We start from the raw sequence: 13,613 nt of genomic DNA on the forward strand, positions 1-13,613 counted from the left end.
ACCCATTTTGCTGAGAGTTTTTATCATGAATGGATGTTGAATTTTTTCAAATGCTTTTTCAGCATCTATGGAGATGATCATGTGGTTTTTGTCTTTCTTTTTGTTGATGTGGTGGATGATGTTGATGGACTTTTTAATGTTGTACCATCCTTGCATCCCTGGGATGAATCCCACTTGGTCATGGTGTATGATCCTTTTGATATACTTTTGTATTTGGTTTGCTAATATTTTGTTGAGTATTTTTGCATCTACATTCATCAGGGATATTGGTCTGTAGTTTTCTTTTTTGGTGGGGTCTTTGCCTGGTTTTGGTATTAGAGTGATGTTGGCTTCATAGAATGAGTTTGGGAGTATTCCCTTCTCTTCTATTTTTTGGAAAACTTTAAGGAGAGTGGGTATTATGTATTCTCTGTGTGTCTGATAAAATTCCGAGGTAAATCCATCCAGCCTGGGTGTTTTGTTCTTGGGTAGTTTTTTGATTACCGTTTCAATTTCTTTGCTCGTAATTGGTTTGTTTAACTTTTGTGTTTCTTCCTTGGTCAGTCTTGGAAGGTTGTATTTTTCTAGGAAATTGTCCATTTCTTCTAGGTTTTCCAGCTTGTTGGCATATAGGTTTTCATAGTAGTCTTTAATAATTCTTTGTATTTCTGTGGAGTCTGTCGTGATTTTTCCGTTCTCATTTGTGATTCTGTTTATTTGTGTTGATTCTCTTTTCCTCCTAATAAGTTTGGCTAGAAGCTTTTCTATTTTGTTTATTTTCTCAAAGAACCAGCTCTTGGTTTCATTAATTTTTACTATTGTTTTATTCTTCTCAATTTTGTTTATTTCTTCTCTGATCTTTATGATGTCCCTCCTTCTGCTGACTTTAGGCCTCATTTGTTCTTCTTTTTCCAATTTCAATAATTGTGATGTTAGACTATTCATTTGGGATTGTTCTTCCTTCTTCAAGTGTGCCTGGATCGCTATATACTTTCCTCTTAAGACTGCTTTCACTGCGTCCCACAGAAGTTGGGGCTTTGTGTTATTGTTGTCATTTGTTTCTATATATTACTTGATCTCTACTTTAATTTGTTCATTGATCCATTGATTATTTAGGAGCATGTTGTTAAGCCTCCATGTATTTGTGAGCCTTTTTGTTTTCTTTGTAGAATTTATTTCTAGTTTTATACCTTTGTGGTCTGAAAAGTTGATTGGTAGAATTTCAATATTTTGGATTTTGCTGAGGCTCTTTTTGTGGCCTAGTATGTGGTCTATTCTGGATAATGTTCCATGTGCACTTGAGAAGAATGTATATCCCCCTGCTTTTGGATGTAGAGTCCTATAGATGTCTATTAGGTCCATCTGCTCTACTGTGTTGTTCTGTGCTTCTGTGTCCTTACTTATTTTCTGCCTGGTGGATCTATCCTTTGGGGTGAGTGGTGTGTTGAAGTCTCCTAGAATGAATGCATTGAAGTCTATTTCCCCCTTTAGTTCTGTTAGTATTTGTTTCACTTATGCTGGTGCTCCTGTGTTGGGTGCATATATATTTAGAATGGTTATATCCTCTTGTTTGACTGAGCCCTTTATCATTATGTAGTGTCCTTCTTTATCTCTTGTTACTTTCTTTGTTTTGAAGTCTATTTTGTCTGATATTAGTACTGCAACCCCTGCTTTCTTCTTGCTGTTGTTTGCCTGAAATATGTTTTTCCATCCCTTGACTTTAAGTCTGTGCGCGTCTTTGGGTTTGAGGTGGGTCTCTTGTAAGCAGCATATGGATGGGTCTTGCTTTTTTATCCATTCTATTACTCTGTGTCTTTTGATTGGTGCTTTCAGTCCATTTACATTTAGGGTGACTATTGAAAGATATGTACTTATTGCCATTGCAGGCTTTAAATTCGTGGTTACCAAAGGTTCAAGGTTAGCCTCTTTAGTATCTTACTGCCTAACTTACCTCGCTTATTGAGCTGTTATATACACTGTCTGGAGATTCTTTTCTTCTCTCCCTTCTTATTTTTCCTCCTCCATTCTTCATATGTTGGGTGTTTTGTTCTGTGCTCTTTCTAGGAGTGCTCCCATCTAGAGTAGTCCCTGTAAGATGTCCTGTAGAGGTGGTTTGTGGGAGGCAAATTCCCTCAGCTTTTGCTTGTCTGGGAATTGTTTAATCCCACCGTCATATTTAAATGACAGTCGTGCTGGATACAGTATCCTTGGTTCAAGGCCCTTCTGTTTCACTGCATTAAATACATCATGCCATTCTCTTCTGGCCTGTTGGGTTTCTGTCGAGAAATCTGATGTTAGCCTGATGGGTTTTCCTTTATAGGTGAGCTTTTTCTCTCTAGCTGCCTTTAAAACTCTTTCCTTGTCCTTGATCTTTGCCATTTTAATTATTATGTGTCTTGGTGTTGTCCTCCTTGGATCCTTTCTGTTGGGGGTTCTGTGTATTTCCGTGGTCTGTTTGATTATTTCCTCCCCCAGTTTGTGGAAGTTTTCAGCAATTATTTCTTTCACGATACTTTCCATCCCTTTTCCTCTCTCTTCTTCTTCTGGTATCCCTATAACATGGATATTGTTCCTTTTGGATTGGTCACACAGTTTTCTTAATATTGTTTCATTCCTGTAGATCCTTTTATCTCTCTCTATGTCAGCTTCTATGCGTTCCTGTTCTCTGGTTTCAATTCCATCAATGGCCTCTTGCATCTTATCCATTCTGCTCATAAATCCTTCCAGAGTTTGTTTCATTTCTGTAATCTCCTTTCTGGCATCTGTGATCTCCCTCTGGACTTCATCCCATATATCTTGCATATTTCTCTGCATCTCTGTCAGCATGTTTATGATTTTTATTTTGAATTCTTTGTCAGGAAGTCTGGTTAGGTCTGTCTCCTTCTCAGGTGTTGTCTCTGTGATCTTTGTCGGCCTGTAGTTTTGTCTTTTCATGGTGATAGGAATAGTTTGCAGAGCTGGGACGAGTGACGGCTGGAAAAGCTTCCCTTCTTGTTGGTTTGTGGCCCTCCTCTCCTGGGAGAACAGCGACCTCTAGTGTCTGGTGCTGGCAGCTGCACGCAGACAGGGTTTCTGCTTCCTGCCCGGCTGCTATAGAGTTAATCTCCGCTGTTGCTGTGGGCGTGGCCTGGCTCGGGCAGCTACTCCAAAATGGTGGAGTCGCGTTGGAGGGGGAGCGGCTGGGAGGCTATTTATCTCCATAAGGGGCCTCCGTGCTCCCTGCAGCCCATGGGATTAGGGTACCCGGAGTTCCCCGGATTCCCTACCTCTGGATTAAGTGTCCTGCCCTGCCCCTTTAAGACTTCCAAAAAGCACCTGCCAAAACAAAACAATGACCACAAAAAAAATAATAATAAATTTAAAAAATAAAAAATGGCCGCTCATTTTTCTTTATTCTCTGGCACCAGCCTCAGGCACCTGATCACTGGTCTTGCTGCTCTGTTTCCCTAGTATTGGTTTCCCTGTCCCTTTAAGACTTCCAAAAAACACTCACCTCAACAAAACAACAACAACAAAAAAAAAAAATGGCTTTTCTTATGTCCTCTGGCACCAGGCCTCAGGTACCCGCTCACCGTTCTTGCTGCCCTATTTCCCTAGTATCCAGGACCCCATGCACGCACTGTCTGCGCTCTGGCCCGGATGGCTGGGGCTGGGTGTTCAGCAGTCCTGGGCTCCGTCTCCCTCCCGCTCTGCGTGCTTTTCTCCTGCCGCAAGCTGGGGGAAGGGGCGCTCGGGTCCCGCGGGGCCGGGGCTTGTATTTTACCCCCTTTACGAGACACTGGGTTCTCACAGGTGTGGATGTGGTCTGGATGTTGTCCTGTGTCCTCTGGTCTTTATTCTAGGAAGAGTTGTCTTTGTTATATTTTCATAGATATATGTGGTTTTGGGAGGAGATTTCTGCTGCTCTACTCACACCGCCTTCTTGGCTCCCTCTGCCCCACTTTCTACCTATTTAGGTGTATGACATTGAACACTTTTACATGTCATCAATGGTTGTTTTCTTCTATCAGATTGGATTTCTTGAGGATAGGAATTACATTCTGTGGCTCCTGGCCCTGATAGAGTTCATTTTTTATAATGGGCATTCAAAAAAATGTTTGTACAATTAAGTTAAAATGATATTTAAAAATTTGGCCCTAAATAACTATTTAGCACATTAGAAGATAGCAATTCTTAACAAATTGAAATAACAATACAAAGTCATTTTCTAATTACTAGTCGAAATCTCCTGTAATTTGGGTATTTTTGCTCAAAAAGTTTTGCTTTTATATATAGTATTTTTTGTATAAAGAACAACCATGTAGTTTTATGTTTGTGAACAACCTTAATTATTTCTATAAGTGAAATATGTGGATCAAAGAGTATTCAGAATAACCAGGCTTTAAATTTATATTGCAAATTGCCTCCAGGAAAGTGGTAGTAATATACCATACCACTGAAAATTATTGAGAATGTGTTTTTCTGGTAACAATACTGAGAATTATCATTTTTGGTCAAGATTTTATCAATTTCACATGCAAGAAAACAGTATATTTTGGTTTAATTTGCATTTCTCTATCTACAATGAGGTTAATTTTTTTTCTTGTGTACTAGCTATCTACAGCACTTCTTTTGTGAATTGAATGACCATGCCATTTGCCTACATCTCTACCAACATATAAGATGGGGAGAGACTTTCTGAGGACTTGAGATTGCTACGAGAATCAAAAGACTTTTAATTCATCTAGATATCTTGCCTTTGCTGTATCCTAAAATGTTCAGCTGTAAAGAAAGGAAATGGACCAGTTGCAATTCTTTTGGTGGCAAAAGTCAGAAATCCAATATGAACTTGCCAAAACAAAAAGAACAACAACAACAAAAAAAAATAAGTTGTTGGTCTTGTAGTTGCTCAGGAGCTCTTGTAGCTTCAGGTGTGGGTTGGTCAAAAGTCTCAAACAATGCCATGGCACTGATATTTTTCTTTTCTTTGGTTTTGCTTTCTGCAGATCACACACCAGTAGTCTCGATAGTATCCATTCGAAAGAACTCATGTCTCCCTCCCAGCAGTCTTACCCCAGTTCTGATTGTGCTTCCCTGTCTCTGACTTGGTTGTACCCATCCTTGAAGTAACCACTGTGGTCAGGGACTGTGGTATTCCATGTGATCATGTTTGCATGTGATGTCGACCCCTAGAGCTGAGATGCAGTGAACTCCCCTGCACATTGGCCTGAGAGTTGCCCAACTGAAAGTACAGTGAATGGATGCTAAGCCATCAACAACCAATAGGTGTCCATTGGAGAAGCTGCTGCAAGTGAGCTGTAGAGGTTCAAGTTCAGGGATTAATGAAGAATGAAAAATAATAATAAGGGACAGAGATTCAGTGAACCAGCAAGGAGAGCATTTACATTGGCTTACCATCGAAAGAAAGCATGTAAATCCAGAGAGCTTCTGCTGGACTAAGACAATCAAGTAAAACTGGGGGGAAGAGAGAAAAATTACTGCGAGAAGAAAGAGCAGGGTCAGTGGGCTTCAGTGAGGGGAAAGAGTCTGTAGTGATCAGAAAAGGCATGGTTAAAGCCTTCAGTGTTTTCAGGGAAGCACTTTGAGTAATGGGGATTTAATTTCAGTGGATTTAAAATGGGGATTTAAAGCCTGGCTACCAAAGTGGATATAAGTAGTGAGAGGAAAATGAAAGAGTTGACTAATCGTTAGTCCAGAGAGCTAGAACAACGACCAAGGCATTGTCAGAAATTACCAAGAAATCAGGCACAAAAGAAGGCTAAACCAGGGGGTGAACTCATTGAGGAAAGTTATTCTGACTTTAGAGAAACCACTATCAAGGGTGTAAGGGAGTCCTCTGAATGCATGAGGGATTTGCAAAAAGGCCAGGACTTTTGAGAGCCTATGGTAGAACACTGTTCTGAAAATATCACAGCAAAATTTAAGAAGGTAGTTTTCTCCTGCTCAGAAGGGAACAAATCAAATGAAATAGAATGGAATGAAATAGAATAAGTTACTGGGATTCACAGGAAAAAAAGTGAAGAGAACCAGAAATTGTAAATAAAGTTGATATAACAAATTCTACAAATATATTCTTCTTCTTTTTTTCTCTAGTATTTAAAAGACACACAATTTATAAAACAACAATTGTAACAATGTACTGTTGGGTTTGTAACACAGATATGACATGTACATGATAATAACACTGAAAAGGGGGGAGAGAAATAGAGCTATATGGAAATAAAGTTTCTATATTTCACTGAAATTAAGTTAGCACAAATCTGAGGATGGTTCTGATACATGAAGGTGTATATGTCAGCTCTAGAGCAACCATTAAGAAAATAACTCAAAATACATACTTTAAAAAGCATTAAAGGAGTTAAAAGTTTACACTAGAAAATAGCAACTTATAAGACAGACAGAGTGGCTATACTAAAATGGGACAAAATGGAGTTTAAAACCAAAAAATGTTCCTGGAGGTACAGAGATATTCTATAATGATGAAAGGGTTAATCCATCAGGAAGATACAAGAAATATAAGCATATATGTACCTCACAACTGAACACAGAAACTGTGTGAAACAAAAGCTGACAGAATTGCAAGGAGAGATACACAGTTCAGCAATAATATGGAGACTTCAGTATCCCCTTACAATGACAGAACAGCTAGATAAAAGATCAGTAAGGTATAGACAACTTGAACACTTTAAACCAACCAGACTTAGCAGACATCTAAGAACACATGGAATGAGGACTCTCTTGTCCCCTCCTGGCCTGAGCTCTCCTTAAAAAAAAAAAAAGAACACATGGAACATTCTCCAGGATAGACCATATGATAACCCCTAAAACAAACCTCAATAAAATTAAGAGGATTGGAATCATACAACCATGTTCTTTGGCCACAACAGAATTAAATCAGAAGGGAAAGGGAATTCAATTCAATTCCACATTTCTATAAGAGAGGATCGTATGGGGAGTGGTGTGTACCATAGAGAAATAGCATTCAGCCAAGGAGAGGGGATAGAAAGAGCTCTGGTGTAACAGGTTGTAGCATCATTAGCAGGATCTCTTAAGGGCATCCTTGTGTATTCTGCAGAAGTATTAACCTGCTGAGGTTGCCTATGGTTAGTGTAGTCCCCCTACAGAGGGTTCACAATTTTATGAGATTTTTCAAAGGGACTCACTACCCCCAAAAAAGGTTAAAAAAATTCCCAATCTAGGGTCATGGGACACAGTAGAAGCAGAGACTAGAAAGACTCCTATGGAGGGAAGGAGATGGGGGAGTAAGCTGGATGAGACCGGGGTTGGGAGCAGAGCGAGTCTGTGCTGGATGTGGGGTGTAAATCACAGGACTGGAGGCAGTGCAGAAGGGAAGATGGAGCACAGGAAGGTTTTGAAGAGAAATAACTCCTCACACCACTAAGTTCTGTGACTGCTGACATACGTTCATGTGAGCCTTTGCTCTATGCTTTGGAAAACACTGCCGTCCAAAGTGTCCATGGTCATCACTCAGTAGTCAGAGGGGCATCGGTCCCCACTCAAGATAGGGCCACAACCCACAGTCCAAGCTATTAACTAGAATGCCCTTTTTTATCTTGACATATAGAAGGTGAAGAAAGGTTTAAAATATTTATAAAAACACTAGTAATATCTGAAGCACACAAATGAAGACATGGAAATTATTTCTAGCCCTTTCATCTTTGAGCCAAATTTATTTTTTAAAGATTCAAATATATAAAACTTGGAAGTCAGTTAACGTCTCGAAGTTATGAAATCTGTAGGACGGTGTGGGCCCTCGGTGTAAACATGTGTCCAACAAATCACAGAGCCCCATTTTCCAACCCTTCGATCCAAGAAAAGGCTTAGAGCAGCTCAGGGCCTGTGGCTCTCTGAAGGGCGCTGGGCTCTGGGGAGGGAGGCATTGCCAAGGCATCTGCCAACCTATGCCCGGGAGCTTGAGCTGTTTCCTATCAGGAGGGTGCATCCATTGGGACGGACCCAGGAAACAAGACCACTTAAATACTAAAACAGAGGTGCTTTCATGCAGGAAATTGATTTCCCTGGTGATAGATGAGCTGAGAAGCCAAAAGGGAGACAGTGACCAACATCAGGATGAGCACAGCAAGGAGTTCTTGTTTCTGCTGCTCTAAGCAAGAGGGTCAGAAAGAGGAGGCAGCCTGATGGGAACACAGGGGCTGGGGTCTTTACAGGTCTTGCTAGCAGGAGCTCGAAGCGTGGTGGACGGGTCTGATGGCCACTGAATGTGGGGGGAGAAGTCTTCAAAAGAGAGAAAAAGGGAGAGAAGCAGCCTGACCTCTCCCTTTGGTGCCTGCCCTTGAGCCTCACAGTGGAGGTCACTGGGTGACCTTGGCCAGAAGTTAGCCAGACCAGAAGCCTGAAGAGCACTGAAGGCAGAATTGGCTCTTGTCACAGTGAATGGATCTGAGGTTGGACGGGGGCTTTGGCAACACAAACACCTGTGGGGTCCATGCTAATGATGGTGACTTCAAATCATTTTCCCTTTTGCCAGGCCACAAGCACCATGTATTCTCATTTGGATGGAGGGGTTCAGAAAATATGTGTACTCTAGCCATTGCCCTCTTGAAACTATATCCTCCCCACCAGTCAGAGAGGTCTGGCTGGCCTCTGGGGGTGGCCCGAGAATACGTAGCTGTTGGGAAGACGGAGCCTTCCCCTCCCAGGCCCTTCACCTCTAATGAACTGTGTTGCATGAGGAAGGAATCCACACCATGCTCTCTTTTCAGCTCTGAAGGCTGGATGAGCTCTGGTTAGAGGAGACCTACTGGTCAGCGTCAGCCCGGCTGGCCTGTGGTCAGGATGCAGTGGCCACCTGGGACACAGTCACCACTGGTCTGTCTCCAATGTCCCTGGAAGAGCCAGCACAGAGCAGGTGCTCAGGAAGGGTCTGTTAAGTGAATTTTCCTCCAGTCATTGGCCACAGTGTACACATGGGAGAATATGAAGAAGGACTTGTCTAACACCTGTAAAAGCAGGTCCCAGAGCACCCTCAAAGCACTCTCAAAAGTACAGCTCTCCTGAAAGGGCTAAGATAGGGCCCGAGAGGAGGTCCTGCCACTGTGCCAGCCAAGCTTCTCTGTGGCCAGGCCTTCCCCATCCTGCAGAAGAAAGCCGACCCCCATCAGCCTATCGTGTTGGTAATTTGACTTGTCTCTCCTCCCCCTCCTTTAATTCCTTCATAAAGATCTACCTGTAAAAGGTCTTCCTTGTCTGATTACACAGTAAGATTATGTAAATGAAGGAATTGTATAAGCTGTTAGACATTGTACAATATAAGGTGTCATCTTTCTAGTCACTGATAATATTCTATGGGCTACATGCAAGGGAAAGGGACTCTGGTTCTTTCCAGGGCCCTGAGGTTAAGAAGGGGATTGTAGGAAAGCTGAAACCTCAGGAGGGAACATGGCAGGTGGCAAGGGACAGGCTGAGATGCTGACCTCTCCCAGCAGACTCCTCACCCATCCTGCTTTTTGCAAGAATATTCAATTCACATTTTAAAGGCATGCCCCTCCTCCCCTGGTGTGCATCTTCCAGGCCATCACTGCTCCCTGACCCAGGCCAACCATGGTGGCCCCAACCTGTAGGTCTCCTCCAACCAGAGCTCGCCCAAGACTCAAGAGAGTCTTGGTCACTCATATCTGAATTTATCCAAATACAGGTGAAACTGTATTTCATGTTTCCAGCACTGAGGAACGAAGAGCCCGAGAAAACAGCCACAGGATATGTGCTGTTCACCCACAGGAAAGGAGAGCAGGCAGTAGGAGTCGAGCTGGGACAGGATGCTAGGACCCTGGCCCCAGCCCTGCAGGCCCACCCAGGCGCCCGCGGCCACCTGCTCTCTCCCCCACCCCATCCCATCCACATGTTAAACCATCTGGTGGCTTCATTTGAAGCTGCGGAGATTCCAAGCTGGTCCCCCTAGAATGACCAGAGACCAATACAGGAATTCATGGAAGCAAGTAAGTCTGTTCCAAGAAAGTGCAGACCCCAGTCCCTGATGGCGAGGTGATACAGGGCGTATGAGCAGTTCCTCATATCAAATGTAGAACTCTTGTATTGCAACTTTGGGCATGTGAGAAGGAATTCAGAGTAAGGGAAAGATTAAAGTAGATCAAATGGATCATACAGGAGGGAGAATCCAAACTGGGCTTCTTAATGGCCTGAATTGAGTCCCACATCCTTCCAAAAAAAATAATTAGAACCCTAGCCCCCAGTGCCTCCAAATGTGACCTTATTTGCAGATTAGGTCTTTATAGACAAGATCAAGATAAAATGAGGTCCTTAAGGTGGGTGCTAATCCAATATGATCAATGTCCTTATAAGATGAAGAGATTTGCTCTTAGACATGCACAGACCGAGATGATGTGAAGACACGCCAGGTGAGGAGGAGACTGTATAAATGTATCTACAAGCCAAGGAATGCCTGGGGCCACCGGAAGCTGGGAGAGAGGCGCAGAGCACTTCCTTCCCAGGACCTTCAGAGGGAATAGGGACCTGCCAGCACCTTGATTTCACACTCACCTGCATAACTGAGAGACAATCAATTCCTGCCAGTGGAAGCCACCCAGTTTGTGACACTTTTCTGTGGCAGCCCTAGAAACTAACCCAGACCTTAACCCTTTCTATAGTTGGTGGAAAGGGTTACAGGCAGGAGGAATAATGGAGCAAAAATAAAGGAATGCCGAGAACCACAGAAGGAGAGAAGGGCCGGCTGGAGCCAGGCTGGGGAGCAGTGAGCAATAACGCTGGATTTGTAAGATAAGGCCAGTTACTGGCTGTCTCCAGGCTCCAGTCCAAGGGGCTTAAGTGGCAGTAACTGGTAGCAGTGACTGGTTATAAATCCCAGGCCATTTTCTGGTTTGTTTCAGTTTTTGCAAGTTATTCACTCCTCTAAGCCTCAGTTTCCCTATCTGCAAAATGGAAGAAAGAATAGTGCTTACCTCATAGGGTGCTTGTGAGGATTAATGAGTAAAAAATATGTGCAAATGCCAAACAGTGCCTGACAGAAAGTAAGCACCCAATAACTGTTAATATCATTACAGATTAAATCAACAGTGAGAACCCACCCACCCTTCAATGGAAATGAAAGTATCTTGTTCATTTTGCTCTGTTTTAAAACATGTGATTACCACCCAGTAGAAAAGTTAAAAATTTAGAATTCTAGGAAAACAAAAGTTAAAATGTCCTGAAGTCCTAAAGATAAACACATGGACTTCTTGTGGCTCTTCTTCACATATGCTTATATATGGTCCATAATACATGAACATATCAACAAAAAAGTCAGATCAGACCATCTACATGCTATTTTATTTTCATTATCGATATATTGTGAACATAATCTCATGTCAAAATTTTTTTTTTCAAAATATTATTTTAACTACATAGTATTTCATATTATATAAGTATCATAATTTATTTAGATAAAATCATATGGTTACATGTTTGATTTTTTCCAACATTTTCAGTGCCTAAACACTGCTTGGATAAACATTGTTGTACATAAATGCTTCTTTTTATCTTGGTTATTTTCTTAAAAAGTCCTATAAGTAAAATTACTGAGCGGAAGCATATGAATTTTTGAAACATTTGCATATTTGTCCAAATTTTTTTCCAGAAAAGTTGTACCAATATACAGTCTCACCCACAGGTATTAAATGTGCCCTTTTTATTCTTATTATACTCAACACTGAGAGTTAAAAATTACTTTATAATCATGTGTTCATAGACCTTTTTATATTTAATTTGTGTATGTGCATTTTCTTCCCCATGTCCTTTGACCCATTTTTCCCCCCTAAGTATGTATTTTTTTAAATAATTTGGATAAAGTCATCACATATTTTATCTTTGCTATGTCTTGTGCAAGTATTTTCTACTAATTTGTGGCTGACATTTTAATATTATGCAAGTTGTTTTAGACTCAGAGAAGAGCTTAATTTTATAGATCTGTGGCCTTACGGTTTCTTCCTTTGTAAACAGGCAGGACCAATCTTATAATTTGGGAGACCCAGTTCAAAATGAAAATGTGGGGCCCATGTTAAACAATTATTAAGAATTTCAAAACGGTGGCAGCAGAACATTACAGTAACTGTGTGGCCTGCGTGACTGCCCAGATCATTTGCCCACTAAGCTCGCCTTGAGTAAAAGATAGGAAAGCAATCCACCACCCCTAGATAAGATTCTCTTGTATTCCTACTTACACTTCTTTTGTGATTTCATTTTGCATTAATATTTTCATCGGTCTGGAATTTGTTTGGTATGTGGTTTGAGGAACAGACCAATCTGTTTTTTTTCTGAAGTGGCTAGATAAGAGACATCTCTTCCTAGAAATATGAAATGTCACCATTACCATATTCTAAATTCTGGTCTCACCATTCTTCCCCCACTGCTCACCTTATCTGTCCATTCTTGTACCAGCTCCATACTACATTTATTGTGTTCCTATAAATCATTTTAAAGTTTGGCAGTGAATGTGCCTTGTCATTCATCATTTTCTGAATATCCTGGCCAAACTTGTCTTTTACCGCCCCTGCCAAACTTTAAAATCACTTTGTCAGGTTGAAAAAATAAATCCTTCCCGTTTTAATTGGAATTGCAGTAACTCTACCAATTAACTTAGGAAGAATAAACATCTTTACAATTATCTCAGGTTCATTTGCTTGCAAAGAATAGAGACTCATTCAAATTGCCTCAAGCAGTAGTCTATTTGGTGTAAGTATACAAATAGAAAAAAAGAAATAAAAAATTTCTCTGGAGCCCAGACAGCTCGCTGTGGCCAGAGTAATGTCCTTTGGGCACAGGAACAGGCCTCCAGACCCAGAGAGATTTAGCGACTGTTATGCATCCTGGCTGCTCCGCCTTCCACTTGACTCAGCTCACATCACATTCTGCTGCCACCACTCCTGGTGTTCTGTACCAGCTGCCTTACCATGTGCTCCCCCTCCAGCTTAGCTTCCAGCTTCCCCTTGGGTTCTGATGCCCCATGTTTTCACCTCTGCTCACTTCCGGTTGCTCATCGGCCTTTGCTATTTTGTGGCTCACATTTTAGTAACAGTTTTATAGCAACATATTTTTTTTAAGGTGACCTTTTCTACTTAAGGCAAGTGCTACTGGTTCTCCATATAGCAGTGAATTAGCTTCCTTTGGAATCAACATATTTAAGTTAAAAACGGGGTGGATTTAAACTCATTTTTTCTTTTAGAACTCCTGCAAGGTAGGTATTATCATCATTCTACAGTTGAGAAAATAAACAAGAAGAGGTTAGAGGGTTTCCCCAAGGTGATGCAGTAGCTGTAAGAACTGGTCTTTGCCCACAGCCACATCTCACTTCAACACTGCACTCTTTTCCATATACTCCACTACTCTGGAAAAGTCCAGGGTATTTCCCCATGGACTGTGGTTTTTACACTTACAGTGATGAGCAGGGCATATAAGGCTGCTTAATCTTGTGATGGTCCGTACTGTTGCCTCCACTACCACCACTGCTATTGACTTCTTAGCCCTCGTGCTGCTGTATATAACCTCTGAAACTCAAGGAGGTGAAGTGAGTTGGCTCTACTTAGCAGGTCTGATCACTTTGAGGAGATCAAAGATCAACAGAACCAACTCCACCCGAATCT

The sequence above is a fragment of the Manis pentadactyla genome, chromosome 4, assembly GCF_030020395.1.
Source record: "Manis pentadactyla isolate mManPen7 chromosome 4, mManPen7.hap1, whole genome shotgun sequence".
NCBI classification, from domain to species: domain Eukaryota; kingdom Metazoa; phylum Chordata; class Mammalia; order Pholidota; family Manidae; genus Manis; species Manis pentadactyla.